The sequence below is a fragment of the Mus pahari genome, chromosome 21 (assembly GCF_900095145.1).
Source record: "Mus pahari chromosome 21, PAHARI_EIJ_v1.1, whole genome shotgun sequence".
Classification (NCBI taxonomy): domain Eukaryota; kingdom Metazoa; phylum Chordata; class Mammalia; order Rodentia; family Muridae; genus Mus; species Mus pahari.
The window spans coordinates 40,140,736-40,155,377 of record NC_034610.1 but is presented as its reverse complement, the minus strand read 5'-3'; the positions used below and the strand labels follow the sequence as shown (position 1 = coordinate 40,155,377).

General features: G+C 39.2%; 1 pseudogene; it reads left to right on the top strand.

Annotated features, from left to right (window-relative positions):
- Window positions 1-13,411: 13,411 nt before the first annotated feature.
- LOC110337973 lies at window positions 13,412-14,328 on the top strand (annotated as a pseudogene).
- Window positions 14,329-14,642: the final 314 nt, after the last annotated feature.

Below are 14,642 nucleotides of genomic sequence, written 5' to 3'. Positions count from 1 at the left end.
AGAGAAGCTTTTCAAGGAAGAGGAAAACAGATACTTGTGTTCTAAGAGAACTAATATGTTAGAGGCAAAGTTATAGTAAGCAAATTTACTTTCTTAGTAGGAGAGACACAAGAATTAATATAATTTGTTTCATGCAACAGATGGATAACATTTGAAACTAGGAAACAAATCTAACTGCCTCTATGATCAAGAAGTAATACAGAAAACAACTCATGGAAAACTAAGCAATACATCTCAAGAAATAAAATATTTTCTAACAACTGATAAACATTTAATGTAGGAACAGACCAGGGGAAAACAATTATCCAAATTTTCTTAACCTCTGTGAGGCTCGTTCATACAGTATGAACATATATACACATATATATGTGTGTGTGTATGTGTGTGTGTGTAATATGTACATATGTATATATGATATATATATGTATGTATATATGTATATATATGATATATGTATAACATATAATATATCATCCCTAAACATTTATTAAGTTTCCTTGCATACCTGACACAGGAGGAAAGCCTTTATTCCTTAATAGCAGGGAAATACATTATTTTTGTTTTGTGTTTTGAAAATGCTTACCACTTTAAAATTGCCCTATAATTATTAATCTAGAATTTCTGTTTGGGTAGAACTTATTCAATTCTATACTTCTTCCGTTTATATCAATAAGCCACCACATTTGTTATGCCATCTTAAACACCATAAGGAAGGAGACATGCTCACACAGTTCTTGGTTTCAATACTGGAGAATTTGATAAAGGAATGCTTAGCATATTTTGATACCACTAATCATAGAAATCTTATCTAGTCAGACATGGGGATAATGCACAACAGTGGGATTGATTAAATAACGTGTAAGTCTCTCTCTCTCTCTCTCTCTCTCTCTCTCTCTCTNTCTCTCTCTCTCTCTCTCTCTCTCTCTGTGTGTGTGTGTGTGTGTGTGTGTATGTGTGTGTGTATGTGTGTGTGTATGTCCAAAAGCATATGCACTTGTGCATGCACGTGCTTATATGTATATGTATTAAAATAATGCTTTTGCTATTTTTCACTTATTAGAAATACTTATTTGAAAATGGCTAGTGTCCATGCAAATAAAGAGACTTCAGTATTGAGACACTGAGATCTAAAGACCTGAAGAGTAACTTAGATAGCTTGGAGTCATGACCTGGAAGTATTGAACCCCTCCCACTCTGTTATGGAATTGTAGGGTCTCTAATTCTTGATCCTTATCTTCCTGCTGTGGTCTGTTTAACTAGTCACACTCCTCATAATCATTGTCTACAACAAACACTTCACCATCTAGTCACTTGAAATTTCTGATAAATTTAGCCCCATGTTCTCCCAGAGTGAAACATCCCTTGTTTGTATGAAGGTCCTGTTTCTATGCCAGAGAAGCCATGAGGCAAACAGCCACAGCAATGAATAGCAGCTATTTCCCACTGAGACCCATCTAGGCACTTTCTTAGTTTCTTATTTATTAAATGAGACAGACTCTGCTTTTATTTGGTAGATTGTCTTACAAATTCACCTATCTCTGCAATCACTTTTGTTGTTATACTTTTCAATAACTATTTTAATCTACTCTCATCTTTTTCTATTAAAATCTTTTCTTACTTAATGGACCAGTACTGGTTGATGCAGAAAGATATAGGACAAATAGACTTGGAACCATTGAAGTAAGGAGGCTCCTGTTTCAGAGACACAGTTTTGTTTTGGCAAATGCTTAGTTGGACTTCCAAGCTTCCATTCTTGGAGAGAGGTGACTGATCTGAAGGTGATAGTTGTGAATATAGTCTCAGGTTGACCTTTCTTAGGATTTAATGGAAGACTTGAGAAATTAGCAGAGGATAATGGGATGTGATCTCCAACGGATACTATACTCACAAATGCTGACTCTTTCTATAATAGCTAATAGTGTTCACAGAGTATTGTTTTTTTTTTTTCCTGAAGTCAGATCTTTGTTATGTGTCAGATTCAGAGAAGTATGAAAACATAAAATATCTATGTATATATAATTCATTTCGGTATGTGTGTATTATATATCAATATATAAATGCATCTGCATGTGTTTTACATGGAATATAAAGCAAGTTTAAATTTGATGGTACCACAGATCACAACAGTTCATAAAACCAGGGATACAGGCCACCGGACCCTCAAACATTTCAAAGGAATGGGTGTTTATCATTGGAGAGTCATGGGTGATACTCTGAAAACTCTAATTATGGGGTTACTGCAGTGTGAAATGTCTCATATTGAAAATAATGGCACTGTATATATTTAGTAGGTACACTTAAATGTCACAATAAGCATATCAATGGATAAAAGCTGTCCTCAACATTTCACATTCGTTGTCAAGTCAAAGCCACCGTGAACCTGTTAGTGCAGACGCTGAACAGGTTTTGTTCACATAAGGAGCTGCAGACAAATTGCTTATTTTAATGATAATCATGCATATATTTCTTTGCTGAATCAGGGTTATACAAGCACCTCGATGTGGAAAAAATTCTATGTCCTCTATTTCTTTCCCCCCTCCCCCTCACACATGCCCTGTTTTCTTGACTGCCATCTGGAAGCCTGGCACTAGTTGCATTGAAGAAAACCACAATTGGATGGAGCTCCAGGCTGAGGTTGCATGTGTCAGCTTCCCTTCCCATAGATATAAATGATATGGCACATAGGGCATAGCCCTCTTGATTTTTTTTTTCCCTGATTCCCTTGGGATGGCCAAATTGAAACCAACTTGATTGTTAGAAAATTTGTCTAAAAAATTTTGGCTCTTGAGATTTATTTTTGTAAGGATGGCATTTAAAATGGAGCCAGTATCTAGGAGAGGGGTGCTTATCATGGAGAACAGTGGCTGGCATGGCCACATAGAACACTCAGAAAGATATTGTTTAGCATGAGAAAGGCAGAAGGGCAGCACGCAATGCAGAAAGTGACAAACCATTAAGCTAATCCTATAAAGATCTGGCCTGTCGGGCAGCACAATTCATGAATACTTGGAGAGTGAGCGAGTCTTATTAATGGTCATCACAGCCCTGCACTGCTTACATTTCTAACACACAGACACTGCCCTTTTGTAGCTGGGATTTTCTGCACATCGGGATGTCACTTCCAAGGCTACTGTATTTTTGTTCCTCCTGGGTAATTGAAGCATTACCATAGAAGACAATGATTGATGATGTCTTTAAAGGTCTAAAAAAAGCACAGGCTATTTTTGAAACTGTGCCATGACTATATAAGGCTAGGAGGGAGAACAATCTGATTCCTTTAATACATTGGTGCAACACAAACAAAGCTCTGGGTTTAGTTTCTGTAGAGGCCAGAACATCTATTTCCTCACTCCCCTGGCTATACATCCTTCCTTCTCTGTTGCTACATCAGGTTAGGTCTAGGCCAGCATATATCAGGCTCTGTGCTACTAGACCCTGTTTTTCGGAATGATTTGCAATAATCTTTGTTCCTCATCCTCAAAGCTTCCCTTTCTTTGAAAGCTGTTTGAATTGAAAGCAAGAAATAATATTAGTGGAAGTGAGATGAAACTGTGGTTTTTCATACAACACACGATCTTTAGTAATGGTCTTTATAGACTTTGGAAACTATCTAGGAAGACTTAACACATCTTCACTTACTGGAGTTTTTTCTTTTAAGTTGCTATCAATGTTTATTCAATTACAAAATATTTGGTAAAAAATCTACATCTCTCTCCTAAGAACAACCAATAATAAATTATGTATGCAGTGCCTTGTTTTCTAGAAGCACACACTCATTTGGGTAAATGTACAGTGACAAACAGATTTCTAACTCGAAATTTGTCTCTCTTTGCTTGAAAAATAAAAAAAAAAAAACCTATAGAAGACAGATTTCTTTTTGAATTCTAAGGACTAACAGTAGGCTGATTCCTGTCAGGTCAGCTCTACTTATTCACAATCACCTTAAAGATTGAAAATATAGGCTTTATAGTCAGGTAAATAACTCTTTCCTCCTGCTTTAATTAATTACTAACTTGGTACATACCAAGGTTTAAGGACCACAGTAGAATCTGATCCAGCCAAAAGGAAATGGCCAGCCTTGGCCATTTTGCTTGTCCCAGATAAATCTCTTCTGACAATGCGACTTTGCTTAAATTGATGGAACTTTCTAGAATGCCCTCATTTATGACATGAAAATGATTAAAATAGTTTAGAAGTTCCTTCTGACTGGAAAAAAATAAACTGCAGACAGACCTCAGAATGCATGATACAGTGAGGTCACAAACACACACAAAATAAACATAACAACAACAATAACAAAAACCTGACAATGTAGGAAGGATGAAGAGAAAAAATAAACATGCTAGAACCTTCTAATTAAAGATTATTAGATTATTATTATTATTATTACTATTATTGTGTGTGCACACTTTTATGTTGTTTATATGTAAAGGGTGTAATGTGTGTATAGGAAACTTGCATATGAGTGATGTACCACAGTATATATAAGAGAGTTAAAAACTTTAAGTAGTCACTTCCTTCCTGCAACCTTAACATGGATTTTGGAATTAAACTCACATAATCAAGACTGTGAATTAAGAGTTTTATACACTAGCCCGGCATGATGGTACATGCCTTTAATCCCAGCACTCGGGAGGCAGAGGCAGGCAGACTTTTGAGTTCGAGGCCAGCCTGGTCTACAGAGTGAGTTCCAGGACAGCCAAGGCTACACAGAGAAACCCTGTCTCATAAAACAAAACAAAACAAAACAAACAAACAAACAAACAACTTCTGATCTGATCAGAGTGTTTAACTGGAGAACTTTCCTATGATATTCATAAGATTTTTTTAAACCTTTGTGGGATAAACTTATACAAAGATTGATAACTCTCCTGTGATTTTCTTATAATCTTACATATATGTACATTCATGACAATAATAGGACTATGTTTGGTAACATTATGAAAATCTTGGAATACAGCACAGAGGATTAAAAGTTAAGTTAAACATATAAGAACACAATGAAAACCCACAAAGAGGGGTTGGAGAGATGGATTAGCAGATAAAAGGTCTTACTGCTGTTGAGTACTGGAATTTGGTCTCTAAATCAGAACACTCACCTGTAACTGGAGTTCCATTGGTTTGGACGCCTCTGATCCTTCACTGTTCCTTATGCTAATGTGCACAAACCCAACCATACAATTAAAGAACAAATCTTTAAAAGAAAACAAGTATCAGAGAAAAATCATAAGAATAGAAGAATGGGATAGATAAGCTTGTGCATTGCCATGTGACCAGCCTCAGTTCTCAAAACCTCATATATCGTCACAAGTAAGCCTCAATTCTCAGGGCCACATATATACTTATGAGGTTGCTAGTAGTTATCAAGTTAAAACAAACTTATACTGAATGATAAGGAGAAATCATTATCAAGTGCAAAGGAGGCTTACCATGCAACAAATTAACATACATTAGAATGTCGTGTATCATCTATAAATGCATTGAACATTGCTGGCCTTCCTCCTCAGCATAGTTTACTCCTGAACCGAGCCTTTCCTCCATGTACTCATTTCTTTTTTAGCAACCCACATATACAAGCAGAAATCAGGCTGTAGAATAAGCACAAATTATCTTTGACCTTCACAAAGCAAATCCATCAAGAATCTCCTGAGGCTCAGGTCTGTGGCTTCTGGCAGATGCTTAAATGGTTATTGTGTCTATTTCAGGTCTCTGTCAGAATTCTCTCTCTTCCAGCTCCATGAAAATATTACCTGCAAGTTCACATTATTCTTTAATCACATTTATTTCTTTGTCCAGGCTCTGAGCATAAAATTAAATTTCAATGCATTCTGAGTCAAGCTAATAGGATACTCTTTCTATTAATAGTTTTGTTTTTGCTGTTATTGTACAATAGGAAGTTAACTTGACTCATTTACGGTATGATTGACTCTGAAATTGCACTATCGAGGCATGCAGCTTTTCTTTTGCTTCCACATACTGAGCTTCCAAGCAATCCTCCAGAAGTCTCCAGGATGCTACATGTATCTTGAATATATGTGGTGCTAGATAGTAAATGGTAAGTTTGTACAAACAACAATACCCTAACTTGTGTTCATGATATTTTACAAACGGTCAATGAAATAAACGTTTGTTATTTTAAAAAATTGAGTTACTTGCAAATGTTACCCCTAACACATATACATGAAACAGGTGTTCAGATGTAAGAAACAAAAATGGCAGGGTCTAGAAGAAAGGTTGCCAGGCTGTCCTAGAGAATAACACAAAGGTATCACAATCCTTATGTACATGCCCTTTAAGAGTCAGGATTATTTTGACCATTCGGTGAGAGGTTTTAGATGTAGGAAATTTCCCTACAAATCCTTTCAGAGGGTTTGTTATCCTAGATGGGAATTAAACAATTCTGCTGTTTATCCAAAAATAGACTTAGGAAAGAGTAATAGTTGAGAAAGGTACAATCTTCTTATTAAATGAGTTAATAAGTATGCTGTATATTTTCTGGGATAGCTAGACATATCCAGATAAAATCACTCTTTAGCTGCACATTCTGTTCTTCTGAAAATGTTTATTCATATACTGCTAACCCTGACTTCTATCATGTGACTGATGTTAGAGGCTCCACTTAATTTACACAGGTAATCTTATTAAAATGAAGTTGTTGGGGTAGATTTGTATAAGGAGAGATTAACCTGAAAACAGGCATTAGTACCATAGACAGCCAGAGCATTGTATCAGGGTTCCAGGATACCTTCAGAAGAACAAGAGAAAGCAAAACAAGAAAATAGCCATCTATTTAAACAACCGAACAAAAAGCTCTTAAAACCAACCAACTAACCAACCAACCAAGAAACACAACAAAACAAAGCAGCAACAACCACAAAAAAAAACAAAACAAAACAAAACAACAAAAAAACATAGGAAGAGACAGTCCTTGGAGGAAAGACCCATAGTGAAGTCATCATCTTGTCCTTGAAGAGCCCCGAATTATGGGAAATAAATCAATCTCTCCGTCTCTATCCCTGTCTCTCTCTGCCTCCGCCTCTCTTCCTCTCTCCTTTCTCCTTTCTCCCTAGATCTTTCTTGCTCTTTTGCTCACTCTCTCTCTTTATTTTTAACTGCTGGGTTTGTTGTTAGCAAAATTAACTCAGCCATACATTTTTATCAACATGTATAGAAGTTCTAATTGCTTACCAGTCTTCAGATTTTAATATATATCAAAGACACACATAAAAAATGGATAAATTGAAGACCTATTTTCAAACTTATTGACTCTCATTTATTTTTTTTTCGAGACAGGGTTTATCTGTATAGTCCTGGCTGTCCAGGAACTCACTTTGTAGACCAGGCTGGCTTCGAACTCAGAAATCCGCCTGCCTTTGCCTCCCGAGTGCTGGTATTAAAGGACTGCGCCACCACACCCAGCTCGACTCTCAATTTTTTAATGTGGATCTTCTATGCATATTCTTTAATTTCAAGCTAAAACTTGTTTCCAATATTTCTACTCTCTCAATGAATTTTTATTTATATATTCTCTGTTCCTTTTATTGTGGCTCACATTCTTATGTTGCTCTGTCTCTTCCTTATCTCCTTCTACACTATCTCTAATTGAAATCACATGTACTATGCAGTTGTGTTTATTTCATATTTTATAAAATACTTAAATTTAAAATCCTTTAAGTTTTATTTCTTTCCCTACTTTCTTTTGAGTCTGGAGATATATTTTTAACAGGTTATATTATCATTTAAGTTGTAAACATACATATAATTTGCATAAAATGAATTGAAATAAAATACTAGTAATCATGAGAAAACAGATATGCATAATAATATATCCCATCTTAGACCTATAGCATTAACCATTCAGAGGCTGTACACTCCTTTCATTTAGCCTTTCTACTTTCCATTGTGAGGTCATCACTACTGTAAACACTGACTAGATACTGTTAGGTCACTTAGATAATGACCTCTTCTTAGGTGTTCCTATATAAATTACCATGTTTGAAGTCTTAATTATACTAATATACTACATATACATGTGTGTTATGGTGGTCTGAATATGCTTGGCCCTTGGAGTGACACTGTTAGGAGGTGTTGCCTTGTTAGAGTAGATGTGACCTCATTTGGGGAAGTGTGTCACTGTCGGGCTGGGCTTTAAGATACCCTACTTCTATCTGCCTGGGGAGTTGGTATTCTGTTTGCCTTCAGATTAAGATGTAGAACTCTCAGCTCCTTCTGTGCCATGCCTGCCTGGATGCTACCATGCTTCTAGCCATGATGATAACAGACTAAACTTCAGAATCTGTAAGACAGCCTCTATTGAATGTTCTCCTTTGTAAGTGTTGTCTTGGTAATGGTGTCTCTTCACAGCATTGGAAATCCTAACTAAGATATGTGTATTGTCTTATTCCACTCTTAACTGTGTCTATGATAAGTTCCTGAATTTCTGTCATTATATATTTTGGGAAAAGTTAATAAATACTCTGTGTGTTACTATGAAGTGTGATTTTCTTAGATCAGCTAGCTACATATGGGGATGGGGAGAGAGCTCAGTGGATAAACTACTTACCCTGAAATCATGAGAACCATCATTTTTTTTTTCTTCAAAATCCTTGGGAAAGCCAGGAAGACATTTTGGTTGTCTCTAATATTAGCATTTGGGAAGCATAATATTTAGGAAGCACAAGAAACAGTCTAGAGTAACTAGTTACTTTGACAAGGTCTGGCTTCATCAATGGACACTGCCAAGATAAAGTGGAAATGATGAAGGAAGATACCTGATACCAACTTTGAAATTCCATACTCTTGTTCATACTCATGAATATGGACACATGTTCAACAACACACATACAAACAGACATACAGGTACATATGGCATGCACACACGCACATGTAAAATATAATACAAGTAAAACCTACATATAGTTTGAAATCGTAAAACTCCCTTTCACTTTCTTCTCTACGCAATCACACATCTTGTTATTCAGTCTTTCTCTAGTTGTCTAGTGTTTCTCAGTATCCTGGACGAGTGGAATCAATGGCAGCAGACGCTTTGACTTTGACTGCTTTTTACCTTGTTTCCATGACAACAACATCTTCTCATGTATTTTTGATGACTCATAGACCTCTTAAGATTTAACACTTTTTTTTTTTTTTGGAATGTTTCTCTGTCTAGCCCTTGCCATCCTGGCACTTACTCTGTAGACCAGACTGGCCTCAGAAATCTGCCTGCTCCTGGGATCCAAGGGCTGACGTTAAAAGGCAAGTGCCACTACCAACCAGCCTACTTTATTTATTTTACCTACCTCATTTAGTGTTGTAAATTCTTCATTATAAAATATTAGTTTCTCTCCTATCAAAGTGAGAAACATGACATCTACATTCAGTATTTGGAACCTAATGTTTGATCCATGGGAGGATAACTCTATCTGTTGCTCTTGGGGCTAGGACACATACAACATAACAGCAGAACACACTGACTTCTCTTCTATGCAGTCTGTCCCAGTTCTTGTTTTTCTTACCATGCCATACATTCTCCATCCCATCCACTCTATTTCCTTTGGTGTTTGGAAGTTATGCTTTATTGCTATGTGTTAGCCTCCCATTTATTATGAAAGCTTATTTGTCAAGTATTTATTAAGTATAGTCTATAATTTAATGTACTATTAAAATAAACTGAAAGAAAAAATTCAGTTCTTCATATAGCAAAGTAGTATTATATATGCTCGTGCAAAAGGTCCTGATTCTATGTCTACCATTACTACCAATCAATATCAAACAAATCCACAAGAGTGTAAGTAAAATCCTTTTTGATCACATGCAGTGAGAAAAGGAATATCATACTTGCAAATTAATAAAAGTCATTACTCTTAAAATAAAAATGTAAGTGATCATCTGTGGAAGCATAAGTCTATGACAAATATTAAGAAGTACTTATTTGAAAGAAATGGAATGCTACTTAGCCATTAAAAACAAGGACATCATGAATTTCACAGACAAATTAATGGAACCAAAAATATCACCTTGAGTGAGGTAACCCAGACTCAAAAGGACAGGTATGATATGTACCTAAGTGGATATTACCCATAAAGTACAGAATACCCATGACAAACTGCACAGACTCAAAAAAAAAAAAAAAAAAGGTAAACATACTTAGAAAGGGGAAGCAAAATAGTCATAGGAAGCAGAGAAAGAAAGGGAAGTGGGAGAAGTAAGATCAGGTGTGGGGAAAAACAGGAGAGACCCAGAGAGCCAGGGGAATGAATGGAGATCTGCAGCTGCCAGGGGTGTGGGCAAGGGAGAATCTCTAGGAAGTCCAGAGACCTGGAATAGGGGAAGCTCCCAGGACTCAATGCTGGTGGCCTCAGTTGAGATGCCTAACAGTGGGGATAAGAAACCTGAAGAGGCCACTATATATATATATATATATATATATATATATATATATATATANANACACATATATATATATATAGCTAGGCAGGACCCCCAGTGGAAGGATAGGGAAACCAACCCACCCACAAAGTTTTCCACCCAAAATTTGTCCTGTATAAAATACCCTGATGGAGCAGAAACTGAGGGCAAGGCTGAACGGTAACCGACCAAGCTTGAAACATATCCCATGAGCAAGCACCAGTCCCTAACATTATTAATGATATTGTTATGCTTGCAGACAGTCTAGCATAACTGTCCTCTGAGAGGCTCGATCCAGCAGCTGATTGAAGCAGATGCAGATACTCACAGCCAAACATTAGATGGAAGTTGGGGACACTTGCGGAAGCGTTGAGGGGATGATTAAGGACCCTGAGGTAGATGAAAACCCCATAGGATGACCAACAGAGTCAACAAACCTCGACCCCTGGGAGCTCTCAGTATCTAAGTCACCAACTAAAGAGCACACACACTAGCTGGAATGAGCCAACCCCTTTCCCTTCCCAACTCCAGCACAAGTGTAGCAGGCAGGCAGCTCAGTTTTCATGGCTGCCTTGTTTGGACCTAATCTGGCAGAAACATGATGTGCCATTGTGGGGGATACTCCCCTTCTCAGAGTAGAGGGGTAGAGGGTGGAGAGGAATTGGTCTGTGAGAGAGAGACAGAGAGGGGGAACAACATTTGGGCTGTAAATAGATAAATAAGAAATAATTTTATGATATAATTTTTTGACAAAAATAATCATTATACTCGATTTAATAGATTGAGTTGAATATGGATTTATGGTCTGGAAAGAATAAATTTAGAATAAGTGAAGACTTAAAGAATCCAGTACTCATTTCCTGCTGTTTATGCCACTTTCAGATAAAGATCATTTGTTCCTCACTATGGATTAAAATGAATAAGACTCTTCACAGACAGAGAACATTATCTGCTATATAAAGTTTAATTTACTCCTCCAATGTTTTGTAAAACACAGTTTTCAAATACACCAAATTACCTCCATGTTATTATGATCCTTTGACCTCTCCTAAGCCCCAAAGTTATTGTGATCTCCATCAAAACAAATCATGTGAAATACAGTGTAAGCTAAAAGACAGGTGGAGCTGGTATTCCATGGTAAAGTGTGTCACCACTCTCAAGGATAAGGAAATGTCCAATAGTGCTAGAGACCTGGGATGGGGGTAACTCCTGGCAGTCTATAAATGTGACTCTCACTGAGTCTCCTAGCAGTGGAAGATATGGAACCTGAAGTGTCCACATTCTGTAAACATCCAGGACTGCCAGTAGAGAGATAAGGACACCAACCCACTCACAAAACTTTCACCCCAGCATTTGTCCTGTCTACAATACATGCATGGACAAAGATGGAGCAGATACTGAGGAAATGACTAACCAATGATGAGCCCAACTTGAGACCTATCCTCTGGGCAAGAAGCAATCGCTGAAACTATTAATGATACTCTGTTATACTTGAAGACAAGAAGCTAGAATAATAGTCCTCTGAGAGGCTCCACCAAGATCTAATTGAAATCGATAGCAAAGACCCACAGCCAAACATCAGTTGGAGCTTAGGGATTTTTGTGGAAGAGTTGCAGGGAGGATTGAGGGACATGAGTGGGTAGGAACTCCACAGGAAGACTAACAAAGTCAACTAACCTGAACCTGTGGAGGAATCCCAGAGACTGTACCACCAACCAAAGAGCATACATGGCCTGGACCTAAGCTTCCCCACCCCAACACATATGTAGCAGATGTGCACCCTGATCTTCATGCAGGTCTGCCAAAAATGGAGCCAAGGCTGTCCCTAAATCTGTTCCTGCATGTGGATCCCATTCCCCTAACTTAACTGCCTTGTCTTGCCTCAGTGAGGGAGGATGTACTTAGTCCTGCAGTGACTTGAGGCACAGGGTGTTGGGGTGAAACATGGGTGGAAGTAGGGGAAGAGTTCCCCCTTCTCAGAGAGGAAAGGGATTGGGGAGGGGGTATATGAGGGGGAATTGGAAGTAGGAAGGCTGATATATGGGTGTAAAGTGAATAAATTAATTAATTAATGGGAAAAAGAAAGAAATGAAGATGTCTATAAAGATTGCTATTCAGAATATCCTGTCAAGAGATGAGTGGAAAGTGTCCAAAGGGACCATTGTGCCAACATACTTTTTTTTTTTAGTAGATATTTTCTTTATTTGCATTTCAAATGTTATCCCCATTCCTCGTTTCCCCTCCAAAAACATCCTTTCTAACCCACCCACTCCTGCTACCCTGCTCTGGCATTCCCCTACACTGGGGCATTGAGCCTTCACAGGACCAAGGGTCTCTCCTGCCACTGATGTGAAACAAGGCCATCCTCTGCTACATGTGCAGCTGACAGGTGGATATTAGCCCAGAAGCTCGGAATACCAAATATAGAATTCACAGACCACACAAACTCAAGAAGAAGGAAAACCAAAGTGTGAATTCTTCAGTCCTTCTTAGAAGGGGGAACAAAATACCCATGGGAAGAGATACAGAGGCAAAGTGTGGAGCAGAAACTGAAGGAAAAGCCATCAAGAGACTGCCTCACCTGGGGATCCATCCCATATACAGTTACCAAACCCATACACTATTGTGGATGCCAACAAGATCTTGCTGACAGGAGCCTGATATAGCTGTCTCCTGAGAGGCTTTTCGAGTGCCTGACAAATACAGAGGTGGCCAATGCTGAACTTCACAGTCTTTTTAAAAGTTGGACAATTCGAGTCTTGGGTGACTCTTATATGTCTCATGTGGATAAACTATTAAGGAAAGAACAACAGTATGATGTTGTTCTTTATAAAACGACTCTGGCTGGACAATAATATATGGCCTTTGGGGCAGTTAGTGATGCCATGGCTCTAACTATGAGCAGAGATACAACTCAGATCCCATTCTATTTTCCGATAATAAAAATCTTGCTTTGGTCAACTGAGAGATCCTGAGCAAGCAGTGTCACCTCACCAGCCTCGAGATGGACAACACGAAGCTCCTGGCCTATATCATCAGCTAATTCCTACATGGCCAGCTGCGGCTTGGGTGGGCTCTCGACCGACTTCCAGGAGAGCCTAGAGGTTGCCATCCAGTGTCTGGAGACAGCCTTCCGGGTGAAGCTGAAGGACAGTGACCTTGCTCTCCCCCAGAGTCTGCCAGAAATATTTGAAGCAGCCATCTCCAGCAAGTAGGAAATGCCACAGAACTAGAGGGGCCCTGACAAGACACCACCTTCTGAAGAGCACCTCAAAATGGAAGGTAACGAGCAGATGAAGGCGGAGAACTTTGAGACGGTTGTGCACCTCTATGGCAAGGCAATTGAGCTCAACCCCGCCAATACTGTCTACGTCTGTAACAGAGCCTACAGCAAGCTGGGGAGCAGGACTGCGAGCACGCTATTGGCATCGACCCCCACTACAGCCAAGCCTATGGCCTCATGGGTTTTGTGCTGTCCAGCCTGAACAAATGTGGAGGCTCTGGCATACTACAAGAAAATTGTGGAGCTGGACTCTGACTACTACTTGTACAAGTCTAACCTCAAGATAGCAGAGCTGAAGTTACAGGAGGGGCCGAGTCCCATGGGTGGCATGGGCAGCTTAGACAAAGGTGGCCTGCTGAATAACCCACACTTCATCACCATGGGTTGGAGCTTATTGAACAGCCCCCCAACTGCAGCAGCTCATGTCGGCCGTGATCTCTGGAGGCCATCACCCTTTGGGCGCTCTAGGCAGCAGTCCACCGCAGAGTGACCTGGCCAGCCTCATCCGGGTGGGCCAGCAGTTTGCACAGCAGATGCAGCAGCAGACCTCAGAGTCCGTGGAGCAAATCTGGAGCCAGGTGGTGCGCAACCAGATACCAAGCGCCAGCCATGAGGTGCAGCAAGAGAGAGGACACTGACCGACTGGTCCCTTCAGTACGTGGCCTCCTGGTGTTTTTAACATTTTCTCTTTGAGGTGGTTCAAGAGAGAATCTGGATCTGAAGGTTAAGATGGACTCATCCCCCACCTTCTGTTTTCTTTCACCCCCCCCCCTCAGTTTTGTGTACTCTTACTGGCCCTACACCTTCCTGGAAGAGTCTACAGATGACTACGTACATACCAGCACCAGTTCCTCCAGCCACCTAGGGAAGCTGCAGGGGAGGGCTTGGAGTGGGTGTGTGGAACCATTGAGTAACAGCCTGGGCCCTCAGGTCTCCGGCCCCACCCTGTTCT